Consider the following 15022-nt stretch of genomic DNA (forward strand, 5'->3'; position numbering starts at 1 on the left):
GGGCTGTTTAAAGCCTGCCCCCTTTCTAGTACACAGAAAAAATTAGAGTACAGTGGTGCCACTTGTATTTGCACACAATTTTAAAAATAAAAAGAGAAATTACTATGTACCTGATAATTTCCTTTCCTTTAGTGAAGTGAGGGCCAATCCCAACAAGTGGGTTATGCACCTGTGCTAGTAGATGGAGACGGAGCGAAAGTTGATGTCACAGCTATATAATCCCACCCTAACATCAGTCTGCCAGTATTCTCTGGAAAAGCCATACTGTACACAAAAGTGATTAAACTTGAACATTATTAGCAACAGGCAATCATTCGTGTTTCTCAACCAACTGGAACATTGAGCTCAGCAAAAAGAAGGAACATATGTAGCAAACTAAGAGCTAGAGAAGCCACTTACCAGTTATCAACAAAGAGCAGGAATCATAATTGCATCGCTTGCCCTAAGGCGGTTAACCACAAAATCCAAATCTGGTAGTCGAGGGTGGGTTAGGGATTGACCTACCCTTCACTAAAGGAAAGGAAATTATCAGTAAGTAGTAATTTCTCCTTCCTTGGCATTCGGGAGGGTCAACCTCAATGAGTGGGATATACAAAAGCTAAACCTGAAAAGAGTGGGAGACTGCCAGTGGCCCAGTCAAAATCATCCATGCAAAAGGGGCGCCCTCCCTAGCCCTAACATCCAAGCTGTAATGCTTGGAGAAGGTGTGCAAAACATGACCATGTCACCACTCAGCAAATTTCAGCAGGTGACAAACGAAGCTCCGCCCACTATACCACATGAGCCCTCGTGGAATGCAGTCTAATCTTCTTCAGTAAGGCAACCTCAGCAGCCGCATAGGCTACCGTAATGCCCTCCTTAACCCAGTGGGCAATCGTTTCCCATGTCGCTAGTGCTCCCTGCTTACCTCCACTATGGAGCACAAACAGGCAATCAGACTTCCGAACAGTGTTAATCATCTCCAAGTGGTGCAGTAAATGATGATTGATGGCCAAGAAATGAAAGACAGTAATCGGCTTCATCTCTGTCCCTGTCCAAGGCAGGCAGAGAAATAGACTGATTCAAATGAAATTCAGAAACCACTTTGGGCAAAAAGGAAGGCACAGTCCGAAGCTGAACCGCACTCGGAGTCATATGGAGAAAAGGATCAAGGCAGGAAAGAGACTACAGCTCAGAGGCCTGATGAGCCGAACAGACTGCTACCAAAAAAACTGATTTCAAAGTATGCAGCAGAAAGGAAAGAGTACGCAGTGGATGAAAAGTTGGACCTGCCAAGAACTCAAGGACCAAGTTAAGATTTCACAAAGGCATCAGAAGCTGCAATGGGGGGCAAAGATGTTTAACTCCCCGCAAGAAAACAGGACATGTCTGGATAGGAAGACAAAAGCCCCCCCCTCCATTGACTCTTCCCCTGTAACAAGCCAGTGCTGCAACTTGAACCTTCAAGGTATTAAGGGCCAAACCATTAAGCAAACTTTCCTGTAAAAATTCCAAAAATCAAAGGAATATCCACTTTGAGCAATTGAGTACCTCACTCAGAACACTAGGTCTCAAAGACCTTCCAAACTCCAACGTAAACTAGAGAAGAACATTTCCGGGCCTGAAGAAGAGTGGAAATTAAGGAAGGCGAACAAACAGATGAGCCCTTTCAAAAGCCAAACTGTAAGATAGAACTGCCCTGGATCCTCATGCAGAATAGACCCCTGATGTAAGAGATCTGTCTGAGATGGAAGTCGGAGGGGACTGCCCACCAGAAGTCTCTGGACATTGGCATACCATGGCCTTCAAGCCCAATACAGAGCCACTAAAAGGACAGGGTTGGTTTGACTTGCAATCTTCTTAACAACCTGTCTATCAGAGGCCAAGGCGGGAATGAATACAGCAGGGCACCATGTGGCCACTCTTGAATGACAACAATTATGCCCATCGCTTTTAGGTACTGCCTGCGACTGAAGAAGTGTGGAACTTTCGTGTTGTTGAAGTTCGCCTACAGGTCTAGATCTGGTAGGCCCCAGTGGTCCACCAGGAGCTTAAAGGCCTTGTCTAAATGCTCCCATTCTCATGGGTCCAAGTTTCTCCTGCTGAGGAAATTGGCTCTGATAGAAACATAGAAATGACGGCAGAAGAAGACCAAATGGCCCATCCAGTCTGCCCAGCAAGCTTCACACATTTTTTTCTCTCATACTTATCTGTTTCTCTTAGCTCTTGGTTCTATTTCCCTTCCACCCCCACCTTTAATGTAGAGAGCAGTGATGGAGCTGCATCCAAGTGAAATATCTAGCTTGATTAGTTAGGGGTAGCAGCCGCCGCAATAAGCAAGCTACACCCATGCTTATTTGTTTTACCCAGACTATGTTATACAGCCCTTATTGGTTGTTTTTCTTCTCCCATGCTGTTGAAGCAGAGAGCCATGCTGGATATGCATCGAAAGTGAAGTATCAGGCACATTTGGTTTGGGGTAGTAACCGCCGTAACAAGCCAGCTACTCCCCGCTTTGTGAGTGCGAACCCTCTTTTCTTCTCCCCTGCCGTTGAAGCAGAGAGCTCTGCTGGATGTGTGAAGTATCAGTTTTTCTTCTCCCCTGCCGTTGAAGCAGAGAACTATGCTGTATATGCATTGAAAGTGAAGTATCAGGCTTATTTGATTTGGGGTAGTAACCGCCGTAACTACCCCAAATGCCCTCCTTGTGAAGGGCCACCACTACCACTACCTTGGAAAAGGTCCTGGGCACTGTGGCTAGCCTGAAACGCAAGAGCTGAAACTTGTAATGATCCAGGATTGCAAATCAGAGGAACTACTGATGTTCCTGCCGGATGGGAATATGCAGATACACCTCTGTCAGATCCAGAGACACGAGGTACTCCCCTGCTTGAACCGCCATTATGACAGAGCACACAGTTTCCATCCTGAAATGCGTGACTTGGTCGACATCCTTGAGATCCAGTATGGGCTGAAACGAACCTTCCTTCTTGGGCACGACAAAATAAATGGAATATCAGCCCGTATTTTGCTGCGATTCAAGAACAGGGATCACCACTTTCCAAATCAATAGCCATTGTAATGTCGCTTCCACGTCTATCCTCTTCTGATGGGAGTTGCATGGAGAGATCATGAAGGCATCTGGAGGAATGCGAAGAAATTCTAGAGCATAGCCATTCTGAACCACTTTGAGAACCCTTGAACCTGTGATAAAATCGGGATAGATGGCCACCTATCTCCTGCACCACCAGGTGAGCCTGCAAACCTTCATTGGGAAGACCGAGGGGCTCCGCCTCTGGAGCCCGTATCCTTTCAAGGACCTCGGAGGCAAAAGGACCGAGATCTGCGGAAGAGACGGGATCTCTGGGAAGAAACTCCCCTATAAGGCCCAAAATTCTGGTAGTCTTGAGAGCGGCCACTCACCTCAGAGGTCCGGGAAACTGGCTTATTATCCTCTGGCAAACGCGGGACCTGGGTCTCTCCCCATTTACTTGTCATTTTTTCCAATGCACTGTCATACAAAAGCAAGCCTTTGAAAGGCAGCTTAGTCAGACTGGACTTTGAAACAGTGTTTGCGGACCAGTTGCACAGCCATAGCTGTCGGCTGGCCGCAATAATTGAAGCAGCTCCTCTGGCAGCTGTGCGTACCAAGTCACAGCCCGCATCAGTCAAGAAGGCAGCCCCTGGTTCTACCATAGGTCCTAAATTGGATGCAATGCCACCAGTCTCTTGGCAAAGCTGCAAGGTAGCCCAATCTACCAAGGTGCAACAAGAAGCAATTTGCAAGTTCACTGTCATTGCCTCAAAGGCTTGCTTCAGGATAGCCTTAATCCTATCCTGAGCATCCTTCAGAGCCGCACCTCCTTCTACCAGGATGATGGTACGCGTCATGACAGAATACACCAAGGCATCCATCTTAGGGAAATGCAACTGCTCTCTGGCCTGCGGATCCAAGGGGGTATAACTTGCTAAGATGTATCCTCCTTTAAAAGGACGCTTCTGGCGCATTCCATTCCAGATCAATCAACTCCTGGATTGCATCCAAAAAGCCTTGTGCAGGGTGACCAAAATAGGATCCTTCTTCTGTGTCCCCAAGGAGCCAAGCCCAGCCACTCCGAGGGTCTGAGATATCAGACCTGACAACTCATTTCTCTGAAAGAAATCTAGAAGAGTTCTATTTTACTCCAAATCTGGGGGAATAGACCCTTTCTCACCAGGAGAAGCCCCACCGTTATCATCAGTATCATCCTGATCCACCTGCATTCGAACTCTGTCAGACTGCACTGCGCTAAGGCGCTTGATCGTGGAGATAGGCGGAGGAGCACTCAGAGTGCCTGGACCTACCTTAGTAGGAACTGCTGCTTCAGCAAACCGGCCCTGTAGAAATGTCTGCAATACCCTTGTATCTGATTGCTTTCCCCTCAATATTGCCTATGTATGAAAGGAAAAATTGGGAAAAATGTTAAAGAATTATATGTGGATCTGTATGGGTACTATATGTAATTCGATCTGTATAAAAGATATTTCTTTTCTTGTTTCATAGCAAAGAAAGCTCTTTGTTAATTTCATGTAAAATCGATGATAAAAAAAAAAAGAAATGTCTGCAATCCCTGGAAAATCAGGAAAAGGAGGCCGGATCCATTCCACACCACATAGCCCAAACCTGACATCCTGAGAGCCAGTATCCCCTGAGGACTCAACCTGCGAAGCAATCAGGGGAGGAGACATCCCTGCAATGGTCCATCTCCCCTCAGACCAAGTAGATGAACAGTCGTCGGCAAAATCGGAAGGAGGCAAATCTCCCCGAGCATCCAGGCAGCACTAACACAGGCTTAAAAAAGCTCCAGCTGAATGGCTCTGATGTGGCAGGCAGCACAGATATATAGGCATTTAGGTTTCTTCATCACGGGCGCCATGCTATAAGTGCACAGGCCAAAAAGGCTCGTGCCTAGCTTTCCCACGCATACAAGTGCGCCCAATATGGATGCACAAAATAAAATGTGCATCCAAGAATAGGCCGCTGATCCTACTGGACACCCACAACCAATGCCTAAACTGGGTGCACAAGATGTGCGTCCAGAAGGAAAACGCCCAATTGCACGCACAAACGAGAATAGGTGCACACCCAGACACGCAAGCGCGCACAGACGGTTTGCAGCAAAAAAGCGTGTGAAAGTATTGCAGCCTGGGTGCACCAAAATGGGAGAAGCCTAGAAGCAGGGCCTAGCCAAATGGCTGCTCAACTCACCATGCCTGCACGCTCTCATCACCTCACAGAACTCCCCAGAGACGAGACAGGGACAGCTGAACGCTGAGGAAACAGACCCTTCTCCTGCTGTCTTCCTGTTGCTGACTTTTTTTTTTTTTTTAAAGTTAAAAACTTCTACCTGAGCTCAACCCTCCTTAGCTGAGCACAGAAATGGCTCTTGGCTACAGGGAAGGGGTGGGGGAAGAGAACTAAAGCCTTCACTGCTAAGCCTCTCTTGGCCTACAACCACTAATTGGAATTGAGGTCCACGCAAGTCAAGGCTACTGGACTGAGGCACTCTACTGGGGGAGGGACCACACAGTATTGCCTCAGGAGGCAAGTGATGCTATATCGACATCTCCTTTTCAATTTGTTTTTGCTTCTTTTTTTTTTTTTTTTTACTCACAGGCAATCCCCTGAAGGGAAATGCATATCCACCATCTGCTAGATGGAGAATACTGGCAAGCTGATTTTGGGGCAGGATTATATAGCTATGACTTCATCTTTTGCTCAATCCCCATCTGCTAGCAGAGGTGCATAACCCACTCGTTGGGATTGACTTAACTGAACACTAAAGAAATTGTACATGCATTACATGATAATTTAAAGAAACAAAGGTCTTAACACCCAGGAAACTAAAAATAAAAACCTGGTATTACCTTATTTGTATATTCCTCACTAGTACATCACTGTACTGCTCTGTCTCTCCTTGTCTGTCTTATGACTCATTTTTCTTTCCAAGTCTCACGTCTCCATTTCTGTCTTCATCTCTCTGAAATCTCTTATGGTACTTCTCTCTCTTCTCTCCACCACCATGTTTTCACCTCCCCTTCTTCTCCATGTCTAACCATATTTTTCATCCCTCCATTTCCTCCTACATCTATTCTTAACCTTCCATAGGTTTACAAAAGAACATAAGAAATGCCATACTGGGTCAGACCAAGGGTCCTTCAAGCCCAGCATCCTGTTTCTAACAGTGGCCAAGCCAAGTCTCATGTACCTGGCAAGTACCCAAACATTAGATAGATCACAAGCTACTATTGCTTATTAATTACCATAATAGTTTATGGATTTAACCTCTAGGAACTTACCCAAACCTTTTTTAAACCCAGTAACATTGTCTGCTGAAACAACATCCCCTTGCAATGAATGCCATAGTTTAACTATGTGCCGAGTGAAAAAGAATTTACTTCAATTTGTTTTAAATTAGCTTCTTGCTAACTTCATGGAGTGCTTCCTGGTCCTTTTATTATCTCTGAGAGTAAATAACCGATTTACATTAACTTATTCAAGTCCTTTCATGATTTTGTAGACTTCTATCACATCTCCCACTCAGTCATCTCTTCTCCAAACTGAACAGCCCTAACTTCTTAGCCTTTCTTCATAGGGCAGCCGTTCCATTCCCCATATCATTTTGGTCACCTTTCTCTGCACTTTCCCCAGTGCAGTCATATCCTTTTTGAGATGCGGTGACCAGAATTGCACACAGTATTCAAGGTGCGGTCTCACCATGGAGCGATACAGAGGCATTATGACATCCTTCGTTTTATTTGCCATTCGCTTCCTAATAATTCCTAACATTTTGTCTGCATAATTCCTAACATTCTGTTTACATAAATCTTGTGTCTTCCTCTTTCTAACCACTCTTCTGCCTTCTTCATCTTCCTCACCATCTGCTTTTTTTTTTTCCATTTCCCCCTTCCCCCATTGTTCTGCCCCCATGCACTAGCCTCTCTATAGCCTGTTATGGTCTGCCCCCAGACCTTATCCTGTGTCCCTCCTGAGTCTATCTATCAGGATAACCACAATGAAGGTGTATGAGATACATCTGCAAACATTGAAGTCAGTGCACGTGAAACTCTTCATGCACATTCATTGCGGTTATCCAGAAAAACAGACTGGATGGGTGTGCCTTGAGGCCTGGGGTGAGAACCACTGCTGTAGGCTGACAGGGTGGCATGGAGCATTGTCTATGAGGAGCAAATCCATGTTTACAAGATTGTTCTGGGCACAGTAGTGTTTGATTACAAGACAAAAAAAAAAACGTTGTGAAATACTCCTGAAAAATGGTCAGTCACCAAGGCCTTGTTGGTAGATCTCCATATCACTAGTACATTTGGTATTGCAAAGCCTTTCAGGGATCTTGGATTTTGACACTGGTACAACAGCAGGGGCTTCAACTGAAAATCATCCACATTATTGCCTCTCGGAAGTGACAAGCTTTAAAACCTGGCACAGACCTTTCTTCCTTAGCAAAAGAAAAAGGATCAATCAGACATCTGCTTCCAGACAAGGCCTGTCATCTTAACACTGACTACTCGTTCTGGTTTGTGTTCACCTTCTTTGATTTCTTTTATCAATATTGATATCACTAAACATTATTGTACAAATCAATTGCTCGTTATACTTTTCATCCATTATGACTCCAAATGTTTACTGATGTCAGTATTACTAAGAATACCTCAGAATGTTTCTGTTACAACACCCTCTCAAACCCCACCCCGATTGAAAGTGCCCCTCTTACAGTGGTACATATATAGAGTGTCATACTGATCTTATACAGAAGTGCTCGCTCTCTCTCTTCCCCCATGTATTAAGCCATGCGATGTATTAATCAGCGTGCAAAGTGAAAAATAGTGCAAGGTGGAAAAATTTATCGCGCATTGTGGAAATTGCCTGCGCGAAGGGAGAGAAGGGTAATTAGCATAATTGCGCCCCCCCCCTTTTTTTTTTTTTAATCACAGGCGCTATTTCAGCTATATTTGTAGCATTTTGCTAAATCTAGGGGTTAGTTAGTAGAGCTTTTGCTCTACTGAATGTGTAGAAATTTCTGCTTGGAAGTTGCCTTGTGAGCCCCTTCAGTGGACTTCAGAGCTAATTCTAGCTAGATAGTCAAATCTCGAGGGAGTGGGCAGGAATTTAGCATGGCTAATTCATCCCATTACCTATGGAAAACACTGTTTACAGTAAGCAAACTTGCTTTTTCCATTGATTAGCAAGGCTGAATTAACCATGACATGTAGGGAGTCCCAAGCTTATGGCTACAGTGGAGTGCTTACTAAATTACCAAACTGGATCTCACCATGAAGAATAGACTACTGGGCGAACAGGTTATGCAAAACTGCTTGACCGAATTTGTCACTCTTTGAAAAATTGTCCTGAAAGTAATGGGAAGCAAAGGTGTGTGCCGATGACCATGTTGCAGCTTTGCAGATGTCTTCGAGAGATATGGCTCATAAATGAGCCACTGATGCAGTTATGGTTCTAACCTGAAAAGCCTTGATGGTTTCTAATTTGGAGTCCTTCTACTGTATAGTAGTGTACGATGCAGGCTGTTAGCCAGTTGAACAATGCTTGTTTGGTCACTGCTATGCCCAGTCCATTAGGATCTTAAGAGACGAATAGTTGCAAAGTCTGATGATGTGACCAAGTTCTTCTTTCGCAATAAGTCAAGGCCCTTTTTACAGTTTAAGGTATGAATGGCTTTCTCAAGTTAATGTGCGTGTTACCTTGGAAAGAATGTATTTATTTATTTAAAAGATTTTATATACCGTCGTTTCTAATTACATCACAACGGTTTACAAATGTCTAAAACATAATTCAAAGAAAAATACATTGCAGTAACAAATTCAAAAAGGCTTTAAAATAAATACAAAGAACAGGTATTAAAAGAAACTTTAAACAATCCATAATAAAAAGTAAAAAGTAGTTAAAAAAAATTTAGGTAATTCAATAGCTTGATTAAGGCGGAATGCTAAAACCACTTTTGGCAAAAACTTTGGGTGGGTTTAGAGAACCACCCAGTTATGGAAGAACTGCATATAAGGAGGATAATGAATTAAAGCTTGAAGTTCAGTAACTCTTCTAGCTGACATTACTGCTACAAGAAATATTACTCATGTTATAAATCTGAGAGAAGCTGAATCCAGTGGCTCAAATGGCAGCATCATCAGTTGTACCAGAACCATGTTTAGGACCCTTGGAAGAGGTGGTTTCGCAATTGGAGGTTTAGTATGTCATAAAGCCTTTAATGAATTCTGAAACTAAAAAATGAATGGAGATAGGTTTACTTTTGATTTGAGTATGGTAAGCTTCTACAGCACTGACAAGTACTCTCACTTACATGTACTCTCACTTGAAGAAAAAAGGAAGAGCAAATAGTTCAGCAATTCTTTGGGTTTGTATGCAAACTGATCTAAGGTATAGTCTTGCCACCATGTGGAGAACTGATTCCATTTAAAACCATGCTCTTCTAGTTGATGGCTTTGTGGCAGACACTATATTAAGTCCTCAAACTCCTTGAGTTGAGGACATAACAGCAATGTGAGCCTACAGCACCAAGGGCAGTCATAAGCAAAGAGTGCCAAGAAATATGTTGCTCCTACGGTGTTCTGCTTGCCTCTTGCCTGGCCAACAGACCTTGAGCATTGATGGCGTCAGTGCACCAGATGTCATGAAGTACCAGAACTTGTACTATGCTCCCACAGCACTCTCAACCCCGAAGCCATGGCAGATTTGGAGGGGGGGTGGGGGAAGGAGAAACGAGTTCCTAACCGAGAAGTGTAGGGCAACTGAAAACATAATGAACTGAAGAGTGTGTGTGTGGGGGGGGGGGTTTTCACAGTGTTTAAAGAGGAGGGGGGGGGGGAGAAGGAAAAGGTGGTGGGGAGGGAGGGTAAGAGAGGGCTAACTGGATTTCAGCCTTCTCACTCCTTCTAGGTTACCTTGGTGTTGGCAAAACTCGCTAGCCTGCAGGGCTTCCCACCTTCACTGTGCCTCAAAGACCCTGCAAGGACTGCTGTGAAGGAAAAACAAGCAGTAAAGAGAGAGGTGGGGGGAGGAGAAACAAGTCCCTAACTGAGAAGTGTGTGTGTGAGTGTGCGGTGTGTGTCTTAAAAAACTGTGATTTGCTGCAACAAGTTGACTGATCCAGCAAAAATCCCCCTTCTCCTACTGGAGTTGGCTGAGACCAGGCGTGCTGCCTCCTCGGGCTGCGGAAGAGCTATTTTTCTCTTGTTGTTAACAGGGGGAGAGGAAAGCAGAGAATCAGAGCTGCAGAGCTTGGGAGGAGGGGGGAGGGGAAAGCTAAGATTCAGTGCTGCACAGGGGCTGCCGTGGCAGTTAAGAAAAAACGTGAATATAAGCCCAAAGGCAAGTTTCAAGACAAAAGCTATGAAAATTTTCACAGACAGAGAGACGAAAAAGACCGAGAGAGCTCATGAGACAAAGTCCAAGCAGGAATTCCTACACATAAGTAGTGCAACAGCTCTACTAGATATGCCACCGGATGACGTCACCCACATGTCAGGGCTAATTTAGTCCTAATTATCGAGGGGAAAAAATGTAATTATTCCATTATAATTAATTTGCATTATCATCTACATACAAATACATTAAATTTAGTACATTTTGTGTAACGGATATTAACATACTTTTGGCACAATAATTGCATACTAAACCAAAAGTTAAATAGCAAATGTTAAACTAGATTAAACATGTGCTGTGCTACTAATGTTGCAATTACTAATACATCAGACCCTAATATAGCCCCTCTATGGGCCATTTATTTCTTCATAGATGAGCCACATTTACATCAGAAACATCTGAAGGACTAAGAAAGTAACAGATAATATCTTTTCATAAATTTTAGTAGTTTAGTTAACCATGTAAATCACCACTTGCCAAAAGGAATATTCGCGGAGAATACAGTTTCTATTTGAGCTAAAAGCACAGACAGCACAGAGGTGCCAAAATAATATTTGAGAACTAATAGTTCAAATGATTCCAAAACTGCATGTCAGTTTTTATAAGCCCAGCTGGATTTCGTAAGACACACCTTTACCCACCTTTTACAAAACATTTTCTCCCATTCTTCTGCTGGGTGGTGGAAAAAGTGACAGTGGAACCTGCAGCAGACAAATAGTACAGGGTCAGAGCTCTGTACAGGAAGCGATGCTACACTACAGCTAGTCAGCAGGAAGCTGTCACTGGTATTAGGCATCCTGGGATTTGTAGTCCAATGTCAAAATATTCTGTTTGGTTGCACACAGGAAGCTGTGGCTGTTGCCTTGTATGCTGGGATTAGTAGTGCTACAGTGCAGGCTACTGAATATAGCAAACTTTGACCAGTCCCTAAGCTTCCTGGAATTTATAATTGGGGTTTTTTTGGGTTTTTTTTAAGGGTCTGATAATTCTTCTCCATCTCATCCTTGTAAAGCTCCTTCTGCCATTCTTCTAAATCCTCCCACTCCTCTTGGGAGAAATAGACAGTGATGTCCTCAAAGGTTACTGGGTCCTGAGCAGAAGCTGCTGCAAGCATTTTCTTCTGCTTTTGCTGCTTTCAGGATTAGAAATGAATTGGGGGCTCTCTCTTGGACTGGGGAAGAGTTGAGCATTTGCCTCTTGTTCCTATTTCAATCCTAGGCTGGGGTCGCCTTCAGCCTTCCGACCTCTTTTGATGTAATCACAAAAAGAACCACCACTTCTCTGGTGTCCCTGGCGTGCTCTTGACAGAGAACCCAGAGGTGGACCTTCTCCAAGTCCCACCACTGAGAAGTCCGCCTCCTAGCAGTGCAAGTCCACCCAGAACTCTCAGACCGCTGCCACCTACAATTCGTCTGCGAGAAGAGAGTTGTTGAAGTGCCATTGGGTTGACCTGGGCTGGGCGGGGCTAAGCACGATCCTCAGGGCCACCAGGTTGTGGTCTGAGAGGGGGCCAGCTCCACTGTGATTGTCCTGGCCCAGTGCATCAACCAGTAAGAAAATACCACCGGTCGATCCAAGAATGGGATACTCGCGCCTGCTGCTCCCGAATGTAGGTGAAGCTGGAGCTCGTTCCTGGGTGCTGCTCACCCCAGACATCTACCAGCAAGAGGCATTATACTGCCTCTCTGAGGATCCTAGATGCCTCTGGAGTCCTCTCCCAGACATCCTGGTCCAGTGCATCAAATGTGCTGTTGAAGTCACCTCCAAGCACCATCTCTTCATCTGGGTCCAGGTCCTCCAGGCCAATATCCAGCGAAAGAACACTGACTGTTCGGTCGTGGCGTTGGGGACGTACACATTGATGCAGTTAATGGTGCAGCCCTCAAGCCGCATCCTTGGATGCAGCATTTTGCCTGGCACAACGGCACTGGCGTTCAGCACCTCTGCCTGCAGGACCTGCAAAAACAAGATGGTCACCCCACCAGCCACTCCCAAGTTGTGGCTGAAGGTCATCCTACCGTTCCACTCCAAGCACCAGGACGCTTCAGCATCCGGAGTGGTAGGAGTCTCCCGTAGAAAGGTCTCAGGTTATCTCCTGCACTAGAGGGTGGAAAGAACCCAGTGCCTGCGTATCCCAGTCCCACAACTGTTGGTGTTAAGGGTGCAGAAAGTCAAAGTCATGCTCTGCCAAGCAGCGTTCGGGTACACGCACGGTCAAGCCCCATCACAGAGCCTCCCGGAGCGTGCATGACTTCTGACAGGTGCGAAAGGTCATAAGCGTCTGGGAGGATGCCCACTTCACATTCAGCCTCTCAGGCCCACTGTACTCTCTCAGCTATCTTAAAGCGATGATACTAGGGCAATGGCTGTGGTTTCGAATGGGGCAGGGGCGAGAGGCCGCCAGGTTCCGTGCCAGCTCGTGGACCTCTTTCCTCAGCCTCTCTCACCACTCTCTCTTGTCTGTCTCCCCCATCCTCCCAGCTCTTGAGTCCAATGTCTCAGAGACCAGGATCATCTTCTATTCCCGTCATCTTTGAAGAAGGCTCTCCGGCACCGACTGCCTCTCCCATGCTTCTGCCTGGGGGCCTGTCCCCTCTCCCCTCAGGCTCTGGCCCAAATGTGGTGCCAGGCCACCAGGAGCTAGGTTAGACAGTGAGGGAGGGGAAAAATAAATAAATAAGGGACACTGGGTAAGGAAAGGAAGGATGGGAGGTGAGGTTCTCTGGTGAGGAGGGGTTGTCAGGGATTTCTCCCTCCCCCAAGTCAGAGGGAAGGCCTGAAAGGGCTGGGCTGATATCTTCCATCAGGGGGTGGGGCTCTTGCTGAGGCAGAGCCTCAGTTTGAGGCTGAGCCCCTGAAGGCTCTGGTAACACTTCCCTCTCCAGTGAGCTGGTGTCTATCAGAGCGGGAGGAGTCTGGGGCTGCTGTACCTCCTGCAGAGGTGTCTCTGGCAAGAAGAGAATCCCTTGGGTTGAGGGTGCCCTATTTCCTGCAGAAGCACAATCTCCTCTGCAGTGGGAGGTATGTACATCCCTAGCTCTCCCTGATCCTCGAGTCCCTCTACCTCTCCACCTGGCTGATCCACAAGTTCCCCGGCACTTGGGAGGTGTTTAAAGAGGAGGGACTTTGAGCTAGTCCCCAGGGCCGAGCTCGGCTCCCCGCCCTGGTCATCAGCTCTGGGTGCCGGGGACCTCTTCTCCCCACCCACAACCTCTGTGGATGCTACCGCTTCTTTGGTTGGTGGTGGACTCAGGAAGATCGCAGGGGGGTGCCATGGCCATCTCTGGGGCTGGGCAGAGGTCCCTACAGCTATCTAGTGGAGATAGAAGGGGCGGGGGGGGAGGGAGAAAACAAAATCTCTACTAAGGCGGAGTGCCTGCCCCAAGGGCTAAGATGCCCGCTCTGTGATCCAAGAGGTCAGGGGTTGCCTGCCTGTCTTCTACCATTTTAGCGGGAGGGGGTGATCCTCCTTGTCTGCATTCTTTTCCGGATCTGGCAGGGGAGGGCCATGTTGGGTGGTGCCCCTGCTTTGATTCCTTTTTCCTCAGAGGGGTGACTGGTACCTAGACAGATGATGGGTTGGGAAGGGCAGATGTATCCAACCACTGACCTTCTCCATGTGAGCACTCTGAGGACTCTGCGGTGGTGGGTCCTGTCAATGAGGCTTGAAAAGGAGGCCCTACTTCCCTGTCTATGTGGTCCGCCTCCCTCACCTGTCGCTGTCCCTTACCTTCCTGGGGTTCCCTTCCAGCGATCTTTACCTCTGGGTTGGGGTACCACCGTCGCCTTCCAGTGGAGGAGGGCCTATAGACTGATGGGGGTTGGAGGAGATTCTGGTGCATCCCTGCTAACTTTTCGCCCTGGCTTCTCGCCTGTGCACTTTGTGCCTTTCCCTGACACTGGGTGACATGTCAGTTGGCTCCAGGGCAAAGGTCATTATGTCTTCAGTGTCTGCGGCTGACCTTTTGTTGGGTGGAGGGGAAGGAACCCTCTTAAATGGCTGGGGTGGGTGGCTCTCCTCCTGGACCAGGTGGTTTCACCCTGCCACTGGGAAACAAAGCATGTCCTTGAGCTGAAACTGAGGAGGCAGGACCCGAATGCAAGGGTGGAGCAGGTGTGTCGGGAGGGGGGTGCTGCTGGAGGAGGGCAGGCAGGTGCTCTGTTAGATTTCGCAATCCATGCCTGGCACTGCTTTCAGTTATGCCCTTTACTGGAGCGATAGGGAAGCACCTGGCTTCCTCTGCCAAATGAGAAATTCCTTTTACTTGATAATTTCCTTTTCTTTAGGATAGACATCAGGTAAGTAGTAATTTCTCATTTCTTAGCATCAGACAGATGAATCCAGAACCAGTGCGATGTACCCAAACTACTCCCGAATAGGGTGGGAGGCTGCTCACAATCCAGTCAAAACCGCAAGTGCAAAGGCTGCATCCTCTCGGATCTGCACATCCAGATAATACCTGGAAAAGGTTTGTAAAAAGGATCACGTCGCAGCTCAGCAAATGTCGACGGGAGAAAACAAACAATCTAAGTTCCGCCCATGACACTGCCTGAGCCCTAGTGGAATGAGCACTAACCTGACTAGGCAAC

The 15022-nt window shown here is 46.6% G+C and overlaps 1 protein-coding gene across 9 annotated transcripts in view; it reads right to left on the reverse strand.

Annotated features, from left to right (window-relative positions):
- The window catches only part of SUPT20H (SPT20 homolog, SAGA complex component), a 270381-nt gene that overhangs the window by 213917 nt on the left and 41442 nt on the right, over positions 1 to 15022 (reverse strand). For 4 of the 9 annotated variants that reach the window (XM_029602740.1, XM_029602738.1, XM_029602741.1 and 1 more), the window contains exon 1: positions 11075 to 11130. The exons of 2 other annotated variants lie outside the window; for them this stretch is intronic. The gene's annotated coding sequence lies outside the window, so the exon portion shown is untranslated. Of the gene's footprint in view, positions 1 to 11074; positions 11132 to 15022 lie in introns of those variants that run through there. 3 more of the 9 variants (XR_003856913.1, XM_029602742.1, XM_029602739.1) reach the window with 2 other exon arrangements.

The sequence above is a fragment of the Rhinatrema bivittatum genome, chromosome 5, assembly GCF_901001135.1.
Source record: "Rhinatrema bivittatum chromosome 5, aRhiBiv1.1, whole genome shotgun sequence".
NCBI classification, from domain to species: domain Eukaryota; kingdom Metazoa; phylum Chordata; class Amphibia; order Gymnophiona; family Rhinatrematidae; genus Rhinatrema; species Rhinatrema bivittatum.